At 40.8% G+C, this 25,004-nt stretch overlaps 1 pseudogene; it reads left to right on the forward strand.

Annotated features, from left to right (window-relative positions):
- Positions 1–3,274, forward strand: part of LOC136457822 (uncharacterized) — a 42,965-nt pseudogene extending 39,691 nt beyond the window's left edge.
- The last annotated feature ends 21,730 nt before the right edge of the window (positions 3,275–25,004 follow it).

Here is a 25,004-nt window from a genome sequence, read left to right on the forward strand (position 1 = left end):
TTGTTCTTCCAATCAGCATGCTTGATTGATGGATCTTTTTTTTGTAATTGCAGTGTGATTTGCTCAATATGCCAGCTGTTTCACAGCTTGAGAAGGACAAAAAGTATCAGTTGGTTTATGAGCTTCTAAATATGTTCCTTACTAAGAGGCTTGATTCCTACTTAGAGTTTCAGAGTGCAAACTCTGCCTTGCTGAAAGATTATGGTATCTTCTCTGCCAAACCAGTGCCTATGTTTTTTCCCCTTGCAAACTCAAATATCTCGTACATCTTGGCTTCATTTATTTGACTTTTGATGAACAATCGATAGGACTCGTCCATGAGGAGTGTGTAACCAAGATGCGCCTCATGTGTTTGCTCAATCTGAGCAGCCGTTGCTCTGACGAAATCCCCTATTCTGCAATCACTGTTGAACTTAGGGTAAATTGTCCATTTTTACTTCTGTTCATTCAATCAAATAACTTTTATTAACCTTTCTAGAATTTTTATTAACTTTTGTAATGCCTCATTAGATCAATGATGATGAGGTGGAGCAATGGATTGTAAAGGCAATTGCATCCAAGATATTGGATTGCAAGGTTGACCAGCTTAACCAGACTATCATCATCAGGTATTCATGTCGCTAAGACTTAGCAGACTATCTTTGTCTTTTAGCAGTGGATCAAGTTTCTTTGTTGATTCGATGTTATGTTGTTATTTTGGTTCATTTATGTTGTGCCATGTAAATTTTAGTCGGCATACGGGAGCATCAAAGGGTCCTTGATAGGAACCGGCCAACTGAACAGATTAAGTTGTGGTATCAGAGGTCAAGTCATAAAAAGGCAAACAGAAACATGGGGCATAGAGGTGTTGAAACACGTTACATCATAACTAGGGCCATTCCAAATCATCGTGTATAGAAAAAAGTAAGATCCATAACTCACAATGATAATTTAAACTATCATTTTGCTTCATCCAAAGGCTAATTCTTTTCCTGCTAAGAACCAAAGCAATATGCTGTCAACACCCCTTTTCTCACTCTCTTTGAGGTGGAGAATAGCAACTGTAGCTGTACAAATAAGTGAATTCAACCATCAATATCAACCCAAATGGGTTACCCAGTTAACTATTTGTCCATAGGATGATGACCATACAAATAGAGAATATATCAACATCTTATCTTTACATGCTCTTCTAGACATGTTGGGTGTTCAATTTAGCTAACTCCGCATATGACTTTTTAAAAAGTAAATTCTCACACTGAATAAGGTAGTGCAAAACTAATTCGCAATATGATATTCCTTACTTACAAAACTAATCAATAATATTCTTGCCTTTTGTTTCTTAATTGAAACTAATATATTCAAATTTTATTTCCACCACACTATAGTTGAACCATCTATGACATTTCCATATATTACCAAGAAATTGAGTCAAAAGAGATCAATCCAGATGCATGTAGAACTGGAATATGATATTACTCCCTCCGTTTTACTATGTTTGTCCATAGCATTTGAGAGAAAATATTCCATATTGTTTGTCATAGAAGATATCGTTATTATAATACTTCCACATGGTTTGGTCTATGGTATGGTGTGCTATGGACAAATATAGTGAACATAGGGAGTACCAGAGATAGAGGGAGTACCAGAGAGAGAAAGAGAGAGGGAGAGGGAGAGGGAGAGGGAGAGAGAGAATGTCATACCGGGAACATAAGAGGTTTCATTTTCATTGTCCTCATAAGTTCATTAACTTCAACGGATGGAACTTAAAAATAGAATAAAGTTACCAGAAGATGTAAGCATTGTTGTTTAGGAAACTCTGTATATGAGATGACACCGTGTATGCAATTAGAATAGTTTATGGTACCTGGCACATAAGATCAAACTCTCCATCCTCATGATTTAGTCCCAAATCTCCAGAAGCTTCAACTAGAGCGTCACCGAACCACCCACTTGCATTGGGCAGAAATACTCTTTGACCACGAAATGATAACTTTTCCACTATATCCTGAATATATTCAGGCTTATTATTAAAGGGTGGTAACTACACATTTGCAATGTTTCCAGCACTAACATTTCCAAAGACTCTATTCCATCGAATACATGGGTTTAAATGTAAACGTACAGAAAATGATGATGAGGCATCCAATATCTGAAAAGCTAGACCTTTCACATCAAGCTGACCATGAATGCTTGGAAAACTGTCACCCTTTGACATACAAATATGCACATGCATACCGAATGGTCAAGCATGGTATAAGAAAGCTTCATGAGAGGTTGGTGCCTTGGCGTGGCTAACAGTAAACCCTATTAAGTTCAGCCACTCATCCAGAGCATGTGAGAAGTCACATCTCCACTTGTTTAAAAAAATAAGAACATGTAACAATGCAAGCAGTGGAAAAAGGACATGTAAGAGATCATGCTTAGCAAAGTACCTCACCAGTAGCTCTTCCTTTGTGCCAAACAATAGGTATTTCTAAAATTCTTTCAAACAGCTGCACATGAAAACTCCTTTTCAACACAGAAACTAAACTTTCAACATCATTTATTGTTAAGCAGAGATAATTCGATAATAAAACTAAAGTAAAACAGAAATCATAAAAGCAGTATCATTACCGGAGCAAATGCATCGACTACATTGAGATTAGCATGCCATGTTTCCTCAGCTATGCCAACAAATACATCTGTAGAAAGATAACCCCCTCCTTGAGAAGATCGGTCTTGCCTCCACTCCATGCAATTCCCAGTTACATGCACCGTGTACACAATTATAATACATCTTTGTCTTTTAGTAGTGGATCAAGTTTCTTTATTGATTCGATGTTATGTTGTTATTTTGGTTAATTTATGTTGTGCCATGTAAATTTTAGTCGGCATACGGAGAGGATCTTTGGGATGCATGGCACAGTGGCATGGTATGCGCACAAAGCTTGGAGTTTGGAGGCCGGGTAACCTCTTGATTCACATCGAGTTTGCTACTTGATTTAAGCACGTTATCTAGAGAGCCTACTATGGTGCTTTGGCCTGTTAATGTTTACTGTGCTTCTGATTGAGATTTCTTGGAAAACTATGATCCAGGGAAACGTTGCCAGTGCTATCAACACAATACAAGCTAACAAAGTCACTGAAGAGGGGACACAAGGGATGCAAGGCTTGATGATCCGCTGATTTGAGGCGGGTCTGTGAATTGAGATTATAGCGTGAGAGATTAGAAGAGCAATCTTTTTGTATGAGACAAATTGTAATGATTTACTTAGATCCTGTGACCATGCTGGATAGATCCGAAGCATGCTAAGCAGTATCATTGTTCCTTGTATTTGGTCAGGCAGTCGTGCAGTGCAAGGCACATGCCAAGTTTTTTCACATGATGTAGTCTGTCCTGATAAATTTCCTTCACTGATATTTTTGGTACTTCGCAAATTTTGATCATTCATGTGTGATCAGACCATCTTGTGATATCCTTATATCCTCAGATGGTTGGACTTGTGCACGAACAGTATTGTTCTACCTTCGTCTGGCAAAATTTACATCATTACCATCTCACTGGAAGAAAATTTCGGCACTTCCCATGAAAAGAAAGTCCATGATTTTATTGAATTTTATAACGAGTCCATGGTTTTATTGAATTTTATAATCTAATATGAGGAAATGAAGGCAGGAATCGGGTGTTCCGTCTTCTGCTGCGACTCTTCTCTCCTTCCCGTGACTCAGCACGGGCTCCTGCCGTAACCCTAGATCGGAGGCCGGCGCCGCCATGGAGGTGGCCCGTGCGTCCTCGGAAGCGGCCGTCGCGTCCTCGGGGGCAGCCATCGCAGCCACGGGGACGGCCGCCGCGGCCTTGGGGGTGCCCGTCGCGGGCACGGGGACGACCTGTGTGGGGTCTGAGGCGCCCGGCGCGGCTGTGGAGGCGGCCAGCGTGGCCCGAGAGGAGCTCCAGATGCTGGGTGCGGCCAGGCCGAGGCGCGGCCAAGGCCGGTGCTGCAGATGCTTTGGTTAGTCGGAGCAGCTAGCCAGAAGCGTCGTGCTGCTGCGCCCGTCGCTGCGCCGGCACTGTGCCACAGTTCTTAAGTCGCCGGCTGGAGGAGACGAAAGGAACGCTAAGATTCCGGCGACATCCTTCGTGTGGTCGTCACTCCAGTTAATCCTAATAATTAAAGAAACTAGTTCGAGTACCTTTTGTTAGGTAGTGTGTTAGTAACAGAGTTAGGAAGGCAATAGTAGTGTTAGCATCAGTGTTAGGTCTGTTCATGTTGGATCCGGTGATATATTGGTGTGGACAGAAAGCGGTGGAGATGGATGAGCAGCGAAGAAACCAATGACCCTGTTTGGATCCATGGGTTAGAGCTAGTTTGGGCTAGTTGGAGCTCAACTAGCCCTAAAGTAGCCAAACAGGAAGGCTAGAGTGGGTTATTTGCAACTAGCCCACTCTAAAAAACTATCTCCCCAAAGAGATGATTATTTGGGCTAGTTGGGGCTATTTGAGGTGGGGTCCACTGTTTTCTCTCTACTTTTACCCACACCAATGATTTGGAAAGCATATTTATTATCATTTTAACCTTTGTATCCAAACATCTCTTAGGCTAGAGTTAGTTCAGAGCTAGTCCTGAGCTAGAAACTAACTCTAACCTCTAGCTGTGCTAGAGTATCCAAACAGGGCCAATGTCGTTCCAGTTTGGATGTTGTTGAACAGAGGTAAAAAGGTCATTTCCTCTAGGACTTAATACCGTTATAACATAAGTGTTAAATAGAAAAGAAAAACTAAAGACAGTGATAAATAGGAAAGAATTTAAGTTTAGATGTCAAATAAAAAAAGAACATTTTTTTCCAGTGTCAAAATAGGAAATTTTCTCAAGTCCTAATCCTATTGCTTTTATGTACACGGAAACAACGGATATACAAGAAGCAGCCATGACTAACCATACTGCACCCGTTGGTCTCCTCCACCAGTGAATCATGATCAAAATCAAAAGGTTCTAACAGAATCCAAGTCGACTCCGCTGCTTCTGGAAAAAAAAGCCGACAATTGGATCTGTCCGGTGGAGTCGTGGAGATATGAGATGCCGTGTTCCCATCTATTTGTGTGAGATTGCTCACCTGCAAATCTGCACACATACAAAACCGTACCTGTCGTGCCGCTTGCGACCAATGTCTGCACAAGCTCACCAATGGCTACCGAACTCACGCTGCTCGATCTCAGGAAGAGCCTGCAGGTGACTTCCCTGGCCAGATCTCATCGGTCGCTCCGCGTCTCTGGCACGAGCGTGCTCCCCCGCTTAGCTTCAGTTGTAGATGAGGAGTGGATGCACTCACCAATCGCTGCTGCCATTTATTATGGGTATCGACTTTCATTTTAAATTTAATGTTAGGTCAAACTCAATTAATAAATCTAATAAGGAAGTTATTTCATTCTCATTAGCATGAGCACCGTATATAATAAATTGTACTTCCTGTTACAACGTACACACATATTTGCTAGTACATTCAAAAGAGTCAACCAAGGCCGAATGTGGGCTAGGGAGAAAAGTGGCCTGCCACGACAAAAAAATAAGCAGTTTTGGGCTTAAACGATGGATGGGCCGAGCCTAAGAGACGGTGAGATGAGGTAGAATGTTTGCTCAAAAAAGAAAAAAGGAAAAAAGATGAGGTAGAATGATTGTTACTCCATGGGTTCATTTTGATTTTCTAGATTCATAAATTTATTATATATCTAGACATAATATATATATATATATATATATATATATATATATATATATATATAGGTTTATAGTAAAAAAATATATATCTAAAAAAACCAAAATTACTTACAATTTAAAATAGATAGAGCAGACATTCTCGTGCGGAAACCGAGCAAGGAGGAGGGGTAGGGCTTTTTACCTTCCTGAACTCTCCTTGGTTCATAGCATCTCCACCGATCTTTTCTAAAATCATCTAAATGTTTATTTAGAGAGTTATTTGGATAAACATTATTCTTTATTTATCTTTGACCAGCGGAAAAACAAAATATAGAATGGAAATATTCGGAGGCCTAATTGAAGAAGCCACTAGAAAACAGTTTTCACCCAAAGTCTATGTTCCTATCAACACGGAAGGATATAAAGAGGCTGTTAGAGTTACTTTTTACTACTAAAACTCTAAAACCAAACATCTTATTTTGAAACTCTAAAAACCATGCAAATTACCTTCTTGTTATGATTAGAATTGGTTTTCAAAGCGATTTCATTGTCTTAGTTAAAAAAATCCATAAATACTCTATCCGTTCCATTTTATCTGGCGCAAGTTAGAGTGACACGATCTCCTAGATTACACTTTGACCATTTATTTGCTTTATATTATATTATTTATGCTTATAAACTTATAATCATTGGATAGTATAATTCCTTACAAATCTAATCATATAAAGTTTGTATTATAATAGTTAAAAATTATTAGCCTAATTATTAGTTAAAGTTTTTAAAGTTTAAATTTTGATATGCGTGTGCGCCAGAGAAAATGGAACGGAGGTAGTACTTGATAATATTTCTAAACCATAGAAGCTTCTAAAAATTCTAATAAAAGTCCTAGAGATAGATTTGGATATGAAAAATCTATATAAAATATTTAGAGCCCGTGAACATATCTATATAGACTTTCAAAAGATAGACTTAGCTCTAAAAAATAACAAAAATATCCAAAGAAAAATCCCAAAATATTCTAATTGATGTCTAAACACATTATGAAAACATTTCACAATAAAAACATAAGATGTAACCTACAGAAATGCATAGCTTGAATGCATTCAAAATTAATAAATATTACATTCATGTTGGAATGTTGGATGCATATCATATTCTTGCCGTGTAAAGTTTTGAAAATATGCTTAGACTGCGGGAGTTTCTAGATTTTTTTTGGATAATTTTCCATTATCCTATATCTAAAACTAGTTTTGTGAAGCTTCTAGAGGTATTTTCATGAGCTCTAATATTTTATTTGGTTTTGTTGTGTCAAGATCTATCTTTATTTTTGCGCAAAAAAAAGATCTATCTTTATTTTTTCCATAATTTTAAGAAGGTTGGAGACATCTTTAAAGTTTAAAAATCTTATCAAGTGTTCATTGGATTTTTATTAACTAAACAAATACCAAACCACCTTAAAAATCTCTTCAATCCAGAATAGGGAGGAAATTTGAATGGTTTTAAAAATTATAAGAACACTAGCAAATATGTCCGTGCGTTGCAACGGGATGTATGATTTGTTGGACGGTCAAGACGTCAATTAAACAATTTATAGTTTGAAGATTTATTCGACGATCATGATTTGTTCTAATAGGCCTTTGAATCAAACTCCATGTATTCGCTGACATGTCAGCATCGTCGAATACGAGTTAGCATATATGGGACACGGTCGTAGAGCGCCAAGGCATCATATAGAAATTTTAAAAAAGAGGAAGAGCGACCGGAGAGACGAAGAGCGTCGATGCCGCCCGCCGCTTCGTTGCGAGGGACAATGCCAGCGGCAACATCGCGCACCACTTGGCCCGCCGCTACGCTCAGGATCCTTCCGCCTTCGCCAACGTCAACCACGCCGGCCTCATCGCCATCCATCCCTTCTACGCCAGCGAGGAGCGCACGCCCGCTGAGCTGCGGCTCGCCGGTGCGCCCCCGTCCGCGCGTAGACAACGATGCGGCGGTGACCCAGGGCGATGAACAGACGAACATCGATGCGGCGGCGACCCGGGGCATCGAACATACTTATATTTTTGAAGGGAGTGTCGGGAGTAGAATGTACGCCCGAGATAGATGTGCTTCCGTATGATACTTTGGTCGGGACTCTTGTACGGACACGGACGGACGAAGAGCGGAGCCCGAGCGGCGCACGGCAACAGAAAACCGTGATAAAAACGTGTACCAATGGGGGAGGGCAGACCAAAATATGACCAAAACAAAAAATAGGCTGAAATTTTGCCTCTTTATTATTAGGTATAGATAAGACATCTAGTTTAGAGTTTAAATAGAGAGTCCAATTACGATATTAGTTCACACAATTAAAATAAAAGTTTTCAGCGGAAATGAAACCAGGGTTCTTTCGTGGGCCTGACGAAGCGTTAGCTATGTTATGGCGGCCCGTACCAATTGCACGGACATCTCAATCATGGCCCAATAGCTTAGCTTTAAACAGTTCTCGATTCAACGGGAACCAGCACTACCGCTCTCACCGTAGGAAATCCTAGAGCCGGTTATTTTTCGGAGTTTTTTTTAATTTGCTTGCCTGGGAGCTACTCAGCTGCATTATTGCAAATTGGAACGGCCTGAAGAAAAGTTGGAACAAACACGAATTAATAAATTTGAAATTTATTACTCCCTCCGTTCCTTAATATAAGCCATATAGTTTTTAGCACCAATATTAACGCACGACTTGGGGAAGGATGTGAGACCGAGGAAAAAAAGGAAAATCAGGCCATCTTCTCTCTCCCAATCAGATTGCTTCCTAAATCTAAGGGATTGGTTGGGGCATGTGCTATGTACGATGGGAAGGTTTCCAAACTAATCGGTGTGGGAGCTGATACATACCTATATTTTGGAATTTTCTTTAGAAATCTATATGGCTTATATTAAGGAACGGAGGGAGTATTAAGCATAGATTATTTAGATATATTAGTTCTAATAGTTAGCAGCTAAAATTAACAGGTGTGGATCCAAACATGCCCAATATAATAGCTTAGTAAGTGGAGGTACGGTGCTAACAATTAGTCCATTAGTTGATAAATACTCCCTCCATCGTGTAATATAGTGCATTCGAGAATTAAAAACTTATACCCAGATCTAAGGGATTCTAGAGAACAAGAAATATTTTTGCATTAAATAGTGACATAGAATTTGGTAGGTATCATATCGTTACTTGCTATTTATTAACCAATCTCCATTAATCACGCAAAGATAGCATCTGATTAGAAAATGAAATATACCTATGAATTAAAGGTATATGTTTCTTTTCATAACTTTTTTTTTGATAAAGGATTATTAACTCACAGTTATTACATCTGATTACATGATTACTTTAGCTTCTGTTTTGTACTTATAGAGGTGGGTAATCTAAATATAGATTTAGGGGATTAGTTAGACTATTTTATAATAATAGAGATAAGTAATTTAGATATTGATTTATGGGTTACTTGAGGCTATTTTTATAACTGCGGAGTTGTGTAATTTAGATGCAGTTTTAAATGTTACTTTAGGATATTGTGTTATTTTAGAAAATATAATATATATACACTAGCTATATCAATGATGATTATTAGTATACCTAATTGACGACAGGTTGTTTTTTATTTATCTTTTTTTAGCTAGTCTCACGAGGAATATGTGAAGGCTCCAAAAGAGCTTCTATTAGTAATAGTTAGATACGAGTAACTAATCTAAAAAAAAGCAAGAGAGTATACATATGTACATTTCTCCAAAGAAACTAAGCATTCTGTACATTATTTGATCTTCCATTTGCTCTGACAAAGCTCTGCATGCAGTCTTCCAGCATGTCTGCGCCTGTGTGTAGTCACTGGAAACTGAACGACAGGGCGAAGCGCAAGAAGCTGAAGTAGAAAAGAAACATATATTTGTTTCTGGTCCATTATTTTCTTTGTCTTCTGAAAGAAATTAGCCCTTTCTTTTCTATTGTGGTTACCTATTCGTGTTGTGTTGGAGCAAGAACTATCTCAGCGTTTGATTCCACTTTCTCACGTCACCGCTATTCCTCTGCCTTGCAAGTAACTCAACCTGCATGAACGGCCAGCTAGCTCCGACAGCCACTTAAGAATTTAGATGCCTGCTAGCTGGCTACATAGTACATTTCATCACTAACAAACCTACACAACTAGTGCCCATTCTTAGCATAATAGCTAAGTAGAGCGCATGCATGGTGCCGTTCTGGCTCACACTACAGTAAAAATATTACTAGGTAGCTCAATTATGAGATACCAACGATGCTTAAGAAGCTAAGCTAGTGTTTGGACCCCTCTAATCGAGCCTCAGACCTAATGCGCTTAGCATGTGGTACACTTAAAAGGATTTTGGCCTGGCTATCTACCAGATATAGAACACCGTGCCTATTCAGTGTCTAGATATTTTTTAAACAATTTTTGGGGATTGAGCTCTAATCTTGGATCAGATTGGAAAGCAATCCACCGGTTGTAAATTTCTGAATGTGCTGATTAGGTGGAGGGCACTGTGAAAGTGCTTCTGTAACTGAATTTATGGAGAAAAGGAAAAATAACTCACACTTCACTAGTCACCACAGTTCACACATCGGATGTTTGTACACTAGTTTAGAGTATTAAATATAGACTAGTTACAAAATTAATTATACAGATTACGACTAATTTGCGAGATGAATCTATTAAGCATAAGTAGTGCATGATTTGATAACGTGGTGCTACAGTAAATATGTGTTAATGATGGGTTAATTAGGCTTAACAGGCCCTGTTCGGCTTGTTCGGCTTCTTTTTCAATCGGAACAATATTTTTCTCTCACAATAATTCAGTCGGAACAGTGTTTTTCAACCAGTTTCAGCCAAAATTCTGTCAGCCGAATGGGGCCACGGACTCGTCTCACGAATTAGCCACAACTTCTGTAATTAGTTTTATAATTAGTTCATGTCTAGCTCTACTAATTAGTACCCAATATCCGATGTGACAAGGACTAATAATTAGCTCATGTTAATGAAGAGGAACAGAAAAAGAGGAAGTGCTCACTCTGATCTCCCATCCAATCAGAACTCATCAAGTCATCAGTGGTTGAAGGAAGCCATGTGGCAAAGAAGAATGGCAGCAGCTGTGGCCTGTGGCAAAGAGTAGTACCAGAAAAGTGGCTAGCCAAGTGAAAGGCGAAGTACAGATATCAATAAATGCTCTGTTCGTTTGACTAATAAAAATACTATTAGCTGATTTGTTGTGAGAGAAAAATATTGTTCGTTGACTGAAAAAGTACAGCTTATAAGTCAAGACGAAATTGGGCAAGCTTTCATCAGACCAAATGATCAGCAGTCCACCAGAGTGCACTTTTTATCCCCCATCTCTCCTCACCCCTATGCCAATGTGTCAGCTTGAGCATGGCATCTTCTTTGTAATCATAGCACTCACTCCTAGGGCTACTACAATCTTGGCTCTACCTGTTGATCTGTGACTGGTTGGTTGGTGCCACAGGGGCGAGACCCACCCCAAGGAAACTCAGGAGCAGCATTTCAACATGATGCCCTAGGCTTGTCAATGATTCCAAAGGAGACATTGACTCCATTGCTTCACTTCTAGACTCGGGCCCCTAAAAGAAGGGGATTGATGAACTCCTGAACACAAAGCAAAGCTGTTTGCTTCTCTAATCAAATCTGTGCTAGTGCATGCAACAATGTTCTTTTGGGGAAAAAAGACTAAAGGTTTATTGGGGCTTGAGACATGAGCACGCAGTGGATTTTCCTATATTGTGTACTAGTTCCAACTGTTTCAGTTTGACAAAAAAAAGTAACGCTTTTGATTAGTACTATATTGCTTCATTTATATGTAACTTACAATTCCATTGAACGTTTTAGCTCAACTACTCAATGATAGGCAAAATAACTGCAATATATGGTTAACAACTAAAAGTTAAGGCTCAACTTGTCTCACATATCTTGCACAGGTTATTACTACATTCATCTAAAAAAGATACAACTTTAGGTTTGGTCTAAGTCATACTGTCTTAAGTTTGACTAAATTTATAGAAAACATTATAATTTTTTTTTAATCTATATTATAAAAATATATTCCATAATAACAATTTAATATACTTATTTTGTATGATAAACATTTGTAGGTTTTCATATAAATTTGGTCAAACTTGATATAATTTTACTTAGGCCTTGTTTGGATCAGTTTAACTTTTTTATAAGTTGCAATAGCTGGAGGGAGCCCAGGAATAGCTTTTTATAAGCTGGGTAATTGAATAGTTCAAAATAAGCTATAAGCTGGACTATAGGCTAAGTTGCTTGGATCAGTTAGAGCTTTTTTTTAACAACTAGCAACTTAGTTTAGTTGATCCAAATAGGGCTTTGAATTATACTAGAGTTACATTCTTTCTTTCTGTGATGGATGCAGTAGTTTGTTATTTTTCTGGTATCATTACCTTTTTTTTTGGCATATGCGCATGCATGCAACCGCTACCTCTATGAGCAACTTTAATTTGAGAGACTAAAATACGAACACCCACACCAAGTCAAGAACTTAAATAGGTGGAAAAGAGGTGAGCTACGCTCAGTTTGCAACTATAAAACAATACATGGTACATAGGTGAAATTTTCCCTAGGATAGTTCTTCAATATTCTTTGCAAAGAGAAAAAACATTTCCTGAAAATATTCTACCGTTTCTCTGGATGTTACTGTAATAGAATAACACCACTAGTTAAAACGACGAGGGTTATGACTAAATGAGCTTTCGTGTTGGACACTCCTTGGATGGACAATCATAAACAGGGTTCCAAGTTTTTCTAAAGCACTAATTTGATCCCTAAAAAAAAGCACTAATTTGATGTGTATTATCGTGTCCTGGTTCCACTAAGAGGATGCATGCCAACTCGCATGCTTGCCCAAAATTGGTATATTCTCTTGGACCACAAAAAAATATATATGTACGCTTATAGCATATTGGAGTTCTCCAAAAACACACAAGCTGACATCTTTCAGCGCATAATCAAGTTGAGGAACCTTACAAACAAAGGCCTCGTTCGGCTGGTATGAAGTTTGGCTTGTTCGGTTTCTTTTTTTCAGTCGGAACAGTGTTTTTCTCTCACAGTATTTCAGCTAGAACAATGTTTTTCAGGCACTTTCAGCCAAGTTTCAAACCAGCGAACGGAGCCAAACAAGGGGAAGCCTGTGGCCCACAATCTAATCACGTTCCATTTGGGATAAGGTTTCTTGACATAAAACTACATCAAGGACTCAAGTGAGATCATAGCAAAAGTGTTTTCAAATCTCCCCTTTTAAGATCTTGTTTGTAGTTGGGACATCTTGGTAATGGTGACTCACATGGGCCTCGGGCCTCAGGCCAAAGGTTTTAGCTAGCATTAGCTCTTTAGCCTTTACTCTTCTAGGGGGTAAGCTAGAAGAAAATTTCTAGATGCCATGTGGTAAGGGTATCAACTGAGCTAGCTATAGTTTGTTGGGAAATATGATGCTTCATCAGTTCATTGCTTCTAGTGGTTGGGTGTCCTACTTAACAAGTGTGGTTTAAGAAAACCTTTTGTCGGCAAATGCTGTTCGGCAGTCATTCAGTTTGTTATGTCACCTTCTTTCAAAAGCAAGCACCTTTTCAAAATAGGTGAATACTGTATTTTTCACATAGCCGCCATCAAATATCAGCAGCCAAAATACATACACCTCCATTCCGGATGGTGATTTTAGAACTGATTAGCAGCTTTGTTATATATAAATGAATGGAGTATTAATAGAACAAGACATATATATATGTAGCCGGCTACAAAATAAGTTATTATGTAGCCACCTCTATTTACTATAATTTTATATACTAATTTACCATAATGTCAATACATATTTATGATAGTTGGGTTACTATAACACATGGGGATATTTACCATAATGTTATATTAAACCACTTAGTAAGGAGTTACTATAATCTCGTAAATTAACATAGTAATTATCATAACTCAAAGTGACTACAGAATAAGTTATTCTGTAGCCAGCTACAGGATAGTAGTTCTATATATATATATATATATATATATATATATATATATATATATATATATATATATATATATATATATATATATATATATATATATATATATATAAATATAACACTAGTAGCGCCTGTAGTCGACAAGAACGCACTATCTTAACATTTCGGACCATTTTGTCAAAGAAAAAGATCATGCAACCACAAAACTAGACAACAAACACAACTACAAAAAGCATTTGTAGGGGCGGCTGGTAACCCTTTGTAGGAGTTGTTTGGCCAACCGCTCCTACCGAACCGTCTCTACAAATCATGCATTTGTAGGGACGGTTCTTAGGCCGCTCCTATAAATCAATTTGTAGGGGCAGCTGGTACTACAGCCGTCCCTACAAATAAATTTGTAGGGGTGGCTCGTATTACCAGCCGCCCCCTACAAATCAATTTGTAGGGGCGGCTGTAGTACCAGCCGCCCCTACAAATACATGTTTGTAGGAGCGGTTCAATCTAGAACCGCCCCTATAGTACGTTTTTTCGTAAAAAAAATTCAAATTTACAATTCAAAATCGTGTTGCCGAACGTCCCGCGACCAACGTTCCGAACCGCGTTCACGTTGCCGAACGTCCCGCGACCAACGTTCCGAACCGCGTTCACGTTGCCGAACGCCCCGCGATCCGAACCGCGTTCACGTTGTTGAACGCCCCGTGACCAGCGTTCGCGTTGCCGAACGCCCCGCGACCCCGACTACAAGCACAAGAGTATTATATAAACTATAATTACAAGTCCAATTCAAAAGAATATATACAACCCATCATTAAATATACAAATCACATACATATTGTTATCAACGTCCTAGAGCTAGCCTTTCAGTCTCACGAAGGTGTTGGTACTGAGGATTTGTACCTAAGTCAGACTCTCGATCATGGTAGGCGCCTTTGACGTGTATAATCTGGTTCAATATGAAGTTGCAAAGGTCGCCGACGAGCTCTAAGAGTTGGTCATCCTTGTATGGATCTTTTTTCATTTCTTTATCTTCTCTCCACTACAAGAGAACAAGTTTCGGTTTAGTATTTCATACCATGTATGAAGTTTTTATACTACGGGTGAAGAGGTTCAAACTTACCCTTAAGGGGTGTCACCTGTAGGCACCGATGTTACTCATCATCGAACATATATAGTATCCACAATATACACTCCCAAGCTTCTGTTTGGGGCACTGTGTGATTTGCATATAAAAATGTTAAGTAATGCTTTTGACAACCATGTAACGGAGTACTGAAGAAGTTACACTTACCGCACATAGTGTTTTTATAGCCAACTTTTCCTTCCTTGCTGGATCATGCCTTCCGTGATGATTAGTGACATAGAACCTAAATGCCATGTTTGAATTATTATAGCAAATATAATTGGTTAGAATCCAAAAGTGAACGTTACAAGTACGTATACAAACATATAAGCTAATGAGAATTGTCGATATGTATACATCTTGAGAATCGATATGAAGTCTTTGTATGTCACCGGGTCCCTATCTATTGAATCAAAGACCCATGCCATGCTCCTCCCGACATCGATGACTATACAAATCCAGTGGTTGCTACATGGATTTAATCATAGAACTAGATAAGCCCTTTTGCATCGAATAAAATATATCAAACAAAGCTTTAAGTATAGAGTTGAACTTACTCGAAGTTGTATGGTAGCCATATGGTAGAGTGTTGTTGAAGAGTTTTAAAAGCCAGGGCAATGTATGCCACAACCTTAAGGGACTCTTCCCTTAGTTTTGCCATACGGATGTGCTCTTTCTCTCAAAGAGTCTTTGCAGCAGCTAGCTTCTTGGCATCCAGTGTCCACCATTTAGGGTAATTAAAATTTGTTTGGGCTATAGCTTGAGGGTCTAGATACCCGGCTTTCACACTTGGCATTTGTTTGACAATGTGCACTTGCATTCTATAAATCACGACGTGGGTTAGTTACAATAAAATTCAAAGATTACATTCATATCATATAGGGAGGACAAGGACTTACAGACACCACGTGCGAATTAGATTCATCTCCATTTCTCCCAGGTGAAAGCATGTGTGCATGTCATTGAAGTCAAAGACAATTTTCCCGGCTGGGCTTCCAAATGTGCCGGTGGGGAAGCATGCTTGTATGAGATCTATGCTCGTTGGGAGAACATGCAAGTACCAATCATGGAACCTTCTCATTTCAAGTGGTAGGTGCTGGATGTCCCGATTTGGTAGGAAGGGCTTGCCTCTTTCATATGTTTTCGGGCAATCCTTTGACCATTTGATGGCATCAACATTTGGATACTACTTTGCAATTTGGTGGAGTTTGCTAGTGACGGCCTCCTTAGAACCCCGTGATGGGACTTTTTTTAACTTGGTTCTTAGGCTTGAACTGGTCATGGGAAAACCACTTGGACACCGACGAGACATCTTTGATCGGAATATAAACTGGTCTTATGGTGATTGGATGCTTCTTTCAAAGTTCCCATTCAAGCACGTCCTCATCTTCTTGTGCATCACCTTCTTCAGGAGGCACTCGTTGTTCATGTATCAGCTGTGCTTGTTGAGAAGATTGTGGCATCTCATCATGCACTTGCTCGGTACGAGCTGGAGAAGGTTGTGGCATCTCATCAGGCACATGCTCGCTAGGAGGCGGGGAAGAATATGGCATCTTAGGAATGTGGTCACGAGACGGTGAAAATATCTCCCCGACCTCAACAACTCGCTCCAAATTTGGGAGAGGGGAGGCAACGAAGAAGCAGTCAATATAATATCCCGTTTGTACCAGAGGATGAACTGCCCCATAACATCTCCGAGTAACACCAGACCCTTAGGAGTTGCGTAGTCTATCCTCCACTGCATGAACTCGGGCTTCACTGTATGCACATTGACCCTAGTGTAGTCCGGCAGTATCTTATTATTGTGGTGTAAGCCACCGGGAGGATGTGCCACACCCGTTGCCACCTCCATCATAGTGTTCTGCCGACCACTGAGAAACACCAAGGTGCAACTAGTTGGTTCCCATATGCGATCGACAGGGGTTGTGGCTGCAGTGGAACCTTGGTTGCTAGGAACTTTTGGAGGGCTGCCAACTAATGCCAGTTCTCCCAGCGGTGTCACTAATATCCATGGCTCCATAGATAATCCTTGCTCCTCCAGCGCCTTCGCAACTAAAGCCTTCACTTAGAGCTCAAGACTAGTCTCCCAGTCTCTGCCATGTTTCTTGTACATGTGCCTATCCTCTTTAAATCCTTACTTCTAGGTCATCCTTTTCCCTAGCCCCCTAGTGCGGCCTATGTGCTCCTTGTTTCTCAAACCAAGGCTAAGCTCGTCCCTCTCTCTAGAAGGATTGAATGAGCCCTTCTCTTTGTCTTTAGCATATTTCAGTATCCTTGATACTGCCTCTTGGGTCTTCGGCTTATCAAACTTAAGATTACCGCCGGATGATTCTGTACTCCTCGCATATATCCAATTCCTTGAGCGTGGCTTCAAATTCATCACATCGATATTCCTAGCAGCTGTGGCCTCTTCATCCATCTTCCTAAACTGCTCTTCCTTGGCATAGTAGCCACTAGGGCCTAGATGATGGTGGTGTTTGTTCTTCTTCGCTAGCTCGGTGTTACGGGCACTGAGCTCCAATGCCTCCGGTGAAGTCTTTTGAGCCACGAGCTCCTCCCATTGACTAGGAGCTATTTTGCCAAACTCTTTGAAGGGAGTTAATCCCTTTTGGATATACTTCATGTTGAGCTCCGACCTCCAACGTCGGAATGAATCTCCCATCATCCTAAAAGCATTTTTTACCAGTTCGTGCTTACCCTCTGGAAATCTAAAATTAAGCTTCAGCTGCCTATCCCATAGTTCATTCTTTTTGTTCTCTGGTACCTCTTTCCAGTTAGGGATTGCTGGGTTCAATTTATCCCTTACTAGGGCTTCGATCGCATTATGGAATCGTCCTCTTAATTCCTTTGGCTCAAGGATCTCCCCTGCTGGCCCGACCTCCGTTATCACATAGCATGCCTTATCTGGATATAGATTTCCTTTTCTATCCCCTTGTTTCCTCTTAGGCTTGATAGTCGTGGTTGTGTCTTGAGGTTGTGGAGCAGAGGCATCGTGATCCGTCTCTGTGGCTGTTGCCTCTACTCTCCTTTCCTCTACTCCGTCTTGTCCAGCGAGATGTCACGGACATCGACGTTGTCTTTTCTGAGTTTCAGGAGGGACCTGTATATACGACAGGTCAAAGTATTAGCAGAGGTAACACAGCCAAAGCTTTAGCAAAATTTACAAGCTAAGGCTTTTTCCCTACCTTCTCGTTCGGGTCAAAATCCTTTGACTTGCCTATGTCCATCAAGGTAGCAATGAGACTCTCAAAGACATTCTTCTGCACGTGCATAGCATCAATGGCATGGGGGACCTCCAAGTCTGGCCAATAAGGCAGATACTGAAAGAAGATCAATTGTTTCTTGAAAGGTACTCCTTCGATAGGAGGTGTGCTTCTATCTCTGTTCGTCCCATCTGGATTCTTATTTCCATAGACGACGCGTATGTTTTTTACCATTCTGTATACGTGTTCTCTGTTATGATGTCTCTCTGGAGGAGGTTCAATCTCTGGGGCGTTGTCATAAAATCTAAAGAACAATTTGCTGCGGTACTTGTGACTTGTCTTTAAAAAGCATCGGTTCCTTAGGTAAACTATCTTCTTGAATGCATCTAGGCACACCCATGTAGTACCATCCAAGCAAACCAAGCATCCCATCTTTCCTTTGATCTGTCCAGACAAAGCAAACAGCGCAGGGTAATCATTGGTAGTAACAAATATTATTGCTCTACATATGAAGTCCTCCTTTCGGAACGCATTGTACATCTGCTCCCCATGCCTCCATAGCCTCTCCATTTCTTGCATCAAAGGCTCGAGGAACATGTCTATATCAATGTCTGGTTGTTTAGGGCTAGAAATAAGAATAGTGAGGAGAAGATACTTTCTCTTCTGATACAACCATATTGGGATGTTGTACATGGTCAAGATCACTGGCCATGTGCTGTGGTCGCTCATCCTCTCATTGAAGGGATTCATTCCATCGGTGCTCAAGCCAAACTATACATTTCTTGGGTCATCGCTGAATTCTTTGTGCTTCTCATCAAACCTTTGTCACTAACTACAATCAGCCAGGTGTGCAATCTTATCATCATCCACCTTGCGCTCATCATCCCACCATATCATGAGTGCGGCTTCTTTAGGGTTTAGGAAGATACATCTACCATATTACCAAGGCAGGAATTTTTCTCTGCTTTGCATCGTTGCCTAATGGAGTGTCCTCTGGGGGCTGAGATTCTTGTACCACCTTTTTTTGTACCCTTCTTATTCCTCTTTTTCCCTGTGGAGGCTTTGTCCCCGCCGTAAAGGTCATTGTTCTTGTATCGGCTGGCTCCACACCGGGGACATTTATCTAGTGACTTAAATATTTCGCCACGAAAAAGTATACAGTGGTTGGGGCATGCATAAATTTTTTTCAACCCCCATTGTCAATGGACTTATGACCTTCTTCGCTTGGTATGTGTTAGCGAGAACTGAGTTTGGTTGTGGTAGCACCCATGACAGGAGATGCAATAGATCATTGAAACTACAGTCTGACCAGCCGTACTTAGCCTTCAGGATGAGCATCTCAAGCACAAAACGTAGCAATGTCCAATGTATCGGACAACCCTTTTCAACACCATACACAGTCTCTTTCGATGCTTTTGTCACCCTTTCCAAATTTTCTAGACCTTTTGGGCTATTTAGTAAAATCTCTGGTCCAAGGGCTCGAATCATGTCCTCCAAATCATCTTCATCCCCGACACGTGCTCCACCATCATTATTGGCACCACCTTCGTCGTTACCATCCCAACCACCAGCATCACCACCTTGTTCATTGCCAAACTCAAAATCCATTCATGCATCAAGCTCTGCTGAATATTGGGACAGTGATTCTATGGTTTCATCGTCGTATTCGTCCTCATCCTCATCGTTAACAATAACCATTTCACCATGATGAATCCACACTGTGTAGTCCTCAACAAATCCTCGCATAATCAAATGTGATCTGATGATAGTCACATCTGTCCATGCCATACGGTTCTTGCAATCTTTACATGGACAAATAATTGTATTCTTATTCTCTTTCAATGTCGTTGCATGCTTCTTTGTGGCTTCAATAAATTTATCCACCTCTTCACGAAAACCTACCTTAAACCTTAACGAACCATACATCCAAGAGTTCCTGTACTCTATCTTTTACAACAACAACAAAACAAACATTAAAGGACTACTTATTCAGATATATATAAAAATGAAATAAATTAATAATTACTTGAGAATAATTGTATATACTTCAGATATATATGAATATAAATCTAATATAATTACATGAAGCATACAAACACACCATGGTAAAGAAAAATTAATTAATGGCCCATTTATCCATAAATAATTAAAATACATATTTATTGATTACAATAAATAATTTCAAAGACAACAATTAGCAACAATTATACTTTACCCAATATCTTTCATATAAACCCTAGTCCAATTTCATCAAACATAAATTTACAAAAACGAAATTAATAAAAAAACCAAACCCTAGATCTAGATCCACATGCACATGAAACATCCATAAAACTAATTAATTGTTCACTAAAATCAAGAAACATAGACCAAATAAGGGTATGATCTTGTTCCCCTCCCTAATTTACCCTAGTACATTTAAAACTTGGGTCTAATTTGCTTCATAAGTAGCTCAAGCACCATAGAAGAGAGAGAAAAATAAAACTCTAATTACTCACTAACCAACCATTAAAACTTCAAAAAAGTGTGGAATAGCATTTTCTTACCTTCTACAACCTCTCCACCAAAGGATTTGAGACCAAAACCTTCCCCCTTAGTAGAGCAATTTTTAGGAGGTGCCCAAGGCCTCCCCACCTTTCTTTCACGGGTTGGAGTGAGTGACCCGAGGAGAAAGAAGGTGTTGCAGCTGTTTTATATGTGGGTCATTTATAGGAGCGGCTGGTGATTGAGCCGCCCTTACAAATCGGAGCTATATATACGGAGGCATTTATAAGGGCAGCTCAATCACCAGCCGCCCCTACAAATAGCAACTCCAGAGGCGGCTAGTGATTGAGCTGCCCCTATAAATCAGACCCCATTTATAGGGGCGGCTGGTGTCTGGACACCTGAGCATGCCACTGTAGGGACGGTTTCATCACCAGCCGCCCCTACAAAAAAATCGAACCGTTGCTAAAAATCGTTTTTACGTAGTGAAATAAAAAAGAACCGTACTCGTCTATTGTGTCCTGGTTCATAAAGGAATGTTTAGTACCAAATTGGAGTTAGTATATGACAAAGCATGATACAAGTGATCCCTATAACGATCGACTAGAATATAAATCAGTACCATATTGTACATCTGTGCATGTAATAAGAAAGTATATATAGCAGAGCCGCCTCTTTTCATCACACATGCATCGCAAGTTCGATCTAATTAAATGAATGGCTCACAATTATTGGGAGTACCGCAGCAAAACCCAAACCTAAAGCAACGGGAAATTATTGCGCACATATCTTCTCTCTAGCTAATATTTTCTGTTATAGGGATCAAATACTTAGCTTAGCTAGGTCTTAGGAATTAGGATAACTATTATACAATATCTGAAGACTCATATGTGTACTTTATTTATTAGAGGATCGGATCGGAGTTACAGCGGGTGAATTATATTATTATCACTGGTCATTGAAATAAGCTCGATCGTATCAAATATTCTCGGTGCAACATTCAACTGCGTGCTGCATGCATACCAAAATGAAGACAGAAAAGCTAGCTAGGGACAAGTCGATCCAAGTTGACACCACGATCATAGAGAAACCTACCGACACCAAATTACTTATCAAAATTTGTAGCTTTACATCACCTTTCATATCACATCAGCAGCACAAGAATTTGGCTAATCGAACCATATGAAGGGTGTCAACCCCACACATTTTAGAAGGTGACTAGTTTCTGATTAAATAAAGTTAATGAAGTGTTTGGCCATCCCTTTCAGCTATCTCTTGCGTGCTCCCCTTAGCTAGAAATTTCTCCATCCCCAATCTTGTGCCAATCAACAAAATATTCTAATACTACCCGGCCCTTATCTCTATTTCTAGTCACCAAACAAAGCCAACTGAAATTGGACGGCTCTAATCAAGTTAATTAACCCAGTACTGCTTGGTCTAAGCTTCTTCCCATATGCCTGCCACAAAACACTCTACACTAGACGTACAGGTCCCGCCATGCGTCACCAACTTGTCCTTTTATTAAAAGACTTATGCCTACGTGTACTTAAGCCACCAATTAACTAATCCTACAAGCAACACATGACCCGAAGATGATGCAAGCCTAGATTTTAAGAATCGCCTCATGCAAAGGCCCAACTAAATAGTCTTCGAGAAAAGATGATGAAATCGCAATTAAACTGCTGATAATATATAGCAGGCTGATGATTCAAGGGCCCCAATGAATCATATACTGTATGTACTACTTAATGATGAATTCAACATGAATTAACAAGCAGAAAATAAAACGTTGGAGATGGAAAGGTCAGACGACGTGCATCTGTAGTTTTGTCAGCTATAGGCTTGTCGACTAGATCAACTGAGCTGGTGCTGCGTGGGGGTGTACATGCAGCCACATGACATTGACGATTAGGTTAATCTTTTGCGTTAGCCATTAAACTAAGCTAGTTGCTTGTCGATCTGGAGACATCCTATCAAATCCTTTCTACATGCCTCCCGTACAATCATGGATTATTTTAATGCCTGATGCTTTGCCAAATGAAGTGACTCCATAATGACCCATGTAGGGCATAATATAATTTTATTAGCTTAGACTAGGGTTAACCCCAGTTCGTAGCTAACCTAGCCTAATCCACTTGGATATGATCTGAATGCGATGCGAGTTTGATAAGCAACAGCCCGTCGACGCGACATATTGGTCTAGTATTAGTTAGTGATGAGGAGTTAGGGATATATACATTAATTCAATTCGTTGCAGGCTTGCTTTGTATAAATAATAAGTTATGCAAGAGTAAAGTTGTCGTTGATCGGAGGGTGTGTATGTACACATACATACTTGTACTATAGGAATTCAATAAGGAAAGCCGGCCGGCCACTGTTATGCGCATGCACGTAACCACCGATGATTAACCTATGTCTGGAACACACAAATTTATCACCGACAATTGTGTGCCTTACTTACTTATAATACGGTCTCCAGGAGCGGGGAACGGGGTTGGAAAGAGGGGACCAACGAGACCGCGCGCATGCCGCTAGCTAGTGGGGCAAACAGAAAATTCGCCAAATAAAAAAGCAGGTAATCCCTCAATACTATATGTGATACGAATCTTAGGATGATCTATCATATCATCCACCTCCTGAGCTAGGGTGTCACTCCATCCACTGTGCACATGTTGACTCGCTAATCCTTGTTAATTTAGGTACGGTTCCAGGGATTAACAAAAATTACCAGTTGAGCGAGCCCTCGCTCTGCTCTCTAGTCCTCTAGTCGCATGTATCAGTAATCAACACCCCCCCCTAGGCCCTAGCCCTAGCGTAAAGCGCAGGCGGATCCTATTGGCATGCACGACGGCTGCCTTCCGTACGTGGCTGCTACCGCCGATGCAGCCAATGGGAGCGCGGGGGGTGCAGGCCACGTGTTGAGACCCCGTTAGCTGGGACCGTCCAACCCCGGCGCGAAACGTGGACGCCGGGTTTTGGATGCATGCGGAGCCTACGGTCTTGAACGCCGTGGGGCCCGGAGCGATCTCGATGCAGGGATTCGCCGGACATTACCATAAAAAGAAAATTCTGTCACTTCTGTTCACGGCACTGTTTTTACGTACTGTGCTAATTGGAAGTACTCGTATTAGCTCGTTTATCTATTTATCTATAGCATGTTCGGTCGGGGCTAAAACAATTATATACGATCATTGATTATTACTGCTGGCTGATTTAGTATGAGAGAAAAATATTATTCTGACTAAAAATTTACGATCGTTAACGACCAAACGAACAGGCCGCTAGCTCGTCCGTCACTCAGTCAGTGCTTATCTACCGGAATGGCAGAAGCAGGTCACGTAATTACCTATCGGCCGGCCTTAGATAAATATTTCAAGCTCGATGCATGGTGCCTGCTAAATTGTAAGGACCTATCTAGGTGACATTTAGTTGTTTTTTACTCTTCTTGTCAACAACTGTTTGTTCCCATGTATTTATACCATTTCTAACCATATTTATACTGTCTTATTACTATATTTATAATTATTCCTCCAGTATAATTTATTAGACACAGTGGTGTAATTTGGGGATAATACAAATTTATGCCAATTTTTTCAGAAAAAAATTATAAATTATTTTCATGAATTGCAAATATTAGAGAAATATATGTCAAATTATTCACAAATTTATCACAAATTTCAGAAAAAATACAAATTGTTCACAAATTATGGTGAGACTCACCCGCCGAACCTTATCCCTTCCCTTCTCGGTTCCCTTCCGTAGTCGCACAAAACCGATGGTGCAGCGCCGCAGCGGCCTTCCCAGCCCCGGCGCGCGCGACCTTTCTACTCTGGTGCCCCTGCTCCTTCCCGCCCTGGCGCCGCGGTGCCCCTCTCCTTCCCCGCCCCGGCGCCCGCGCGGCGGTGCCCCCGCCTCTCTTTCTCGGGCCAGACGCTGGCGCCGCCCCTGCCTCTCCTTCCACGCGCCAGGCGCCCGCGCGGCGGCGCCCCCTTGCTGGCCGTCCCTGCAAGATACGATGGCCCAAAAGTCGGTTGATAGGAGGTGCCAAATCAATCGGTCGAGGTCTATAGCAATATACTCAAATGCAAAGCTGGCAAGAACCGATGGATCATGCAAACGCTCGTGCATGGTCGTCCAGCAGTACTACAGTGCCCTAGCTAGGGCTCCTGTAACTGTAGTTCCGGGTTGTCGACACGTAAGCCCCAACAGTGAAGGGACATGCTGCACCACGCCGCGTACGTGCACCGAGCAAAAGCGAGCATAGACCTAGCATGCCTGTCACTTCGATCGATCTCTGCAAGGAAAGTACACGGCACACAGTGGCGCATGCATGCTTTTCTGGTCCCCCGGAACGCCACCCACCATACGCAAACCTCTCTCTGGTGACTGGTCGTCATTGGTGCGCGCACTCGCTCCGACGAGACGACGCCTCCTCGCCGATCGCCGTGCGCCCGGCCGTGCCAGGTGCTGCCGCGTCCAAATCCAAACCCAATCACGCGGGCGCACGCACGAGAACGACC

The sequence above is a fragment of the Miscanthus floridulus genome, chromosome 6 (assembly GCF_019320115.1).
Source record: "Miscanthus floridulus cultivar M001 chromosome 6, ASM1932011v1, whole genome shotgun sequence".
Lineage (NCBI taxonomy): Eukaryota > Viridiplantae > Streptophyta > Magnoliopsida > Poales > Poaceae > Miscanthus > Miscanthus floridulus.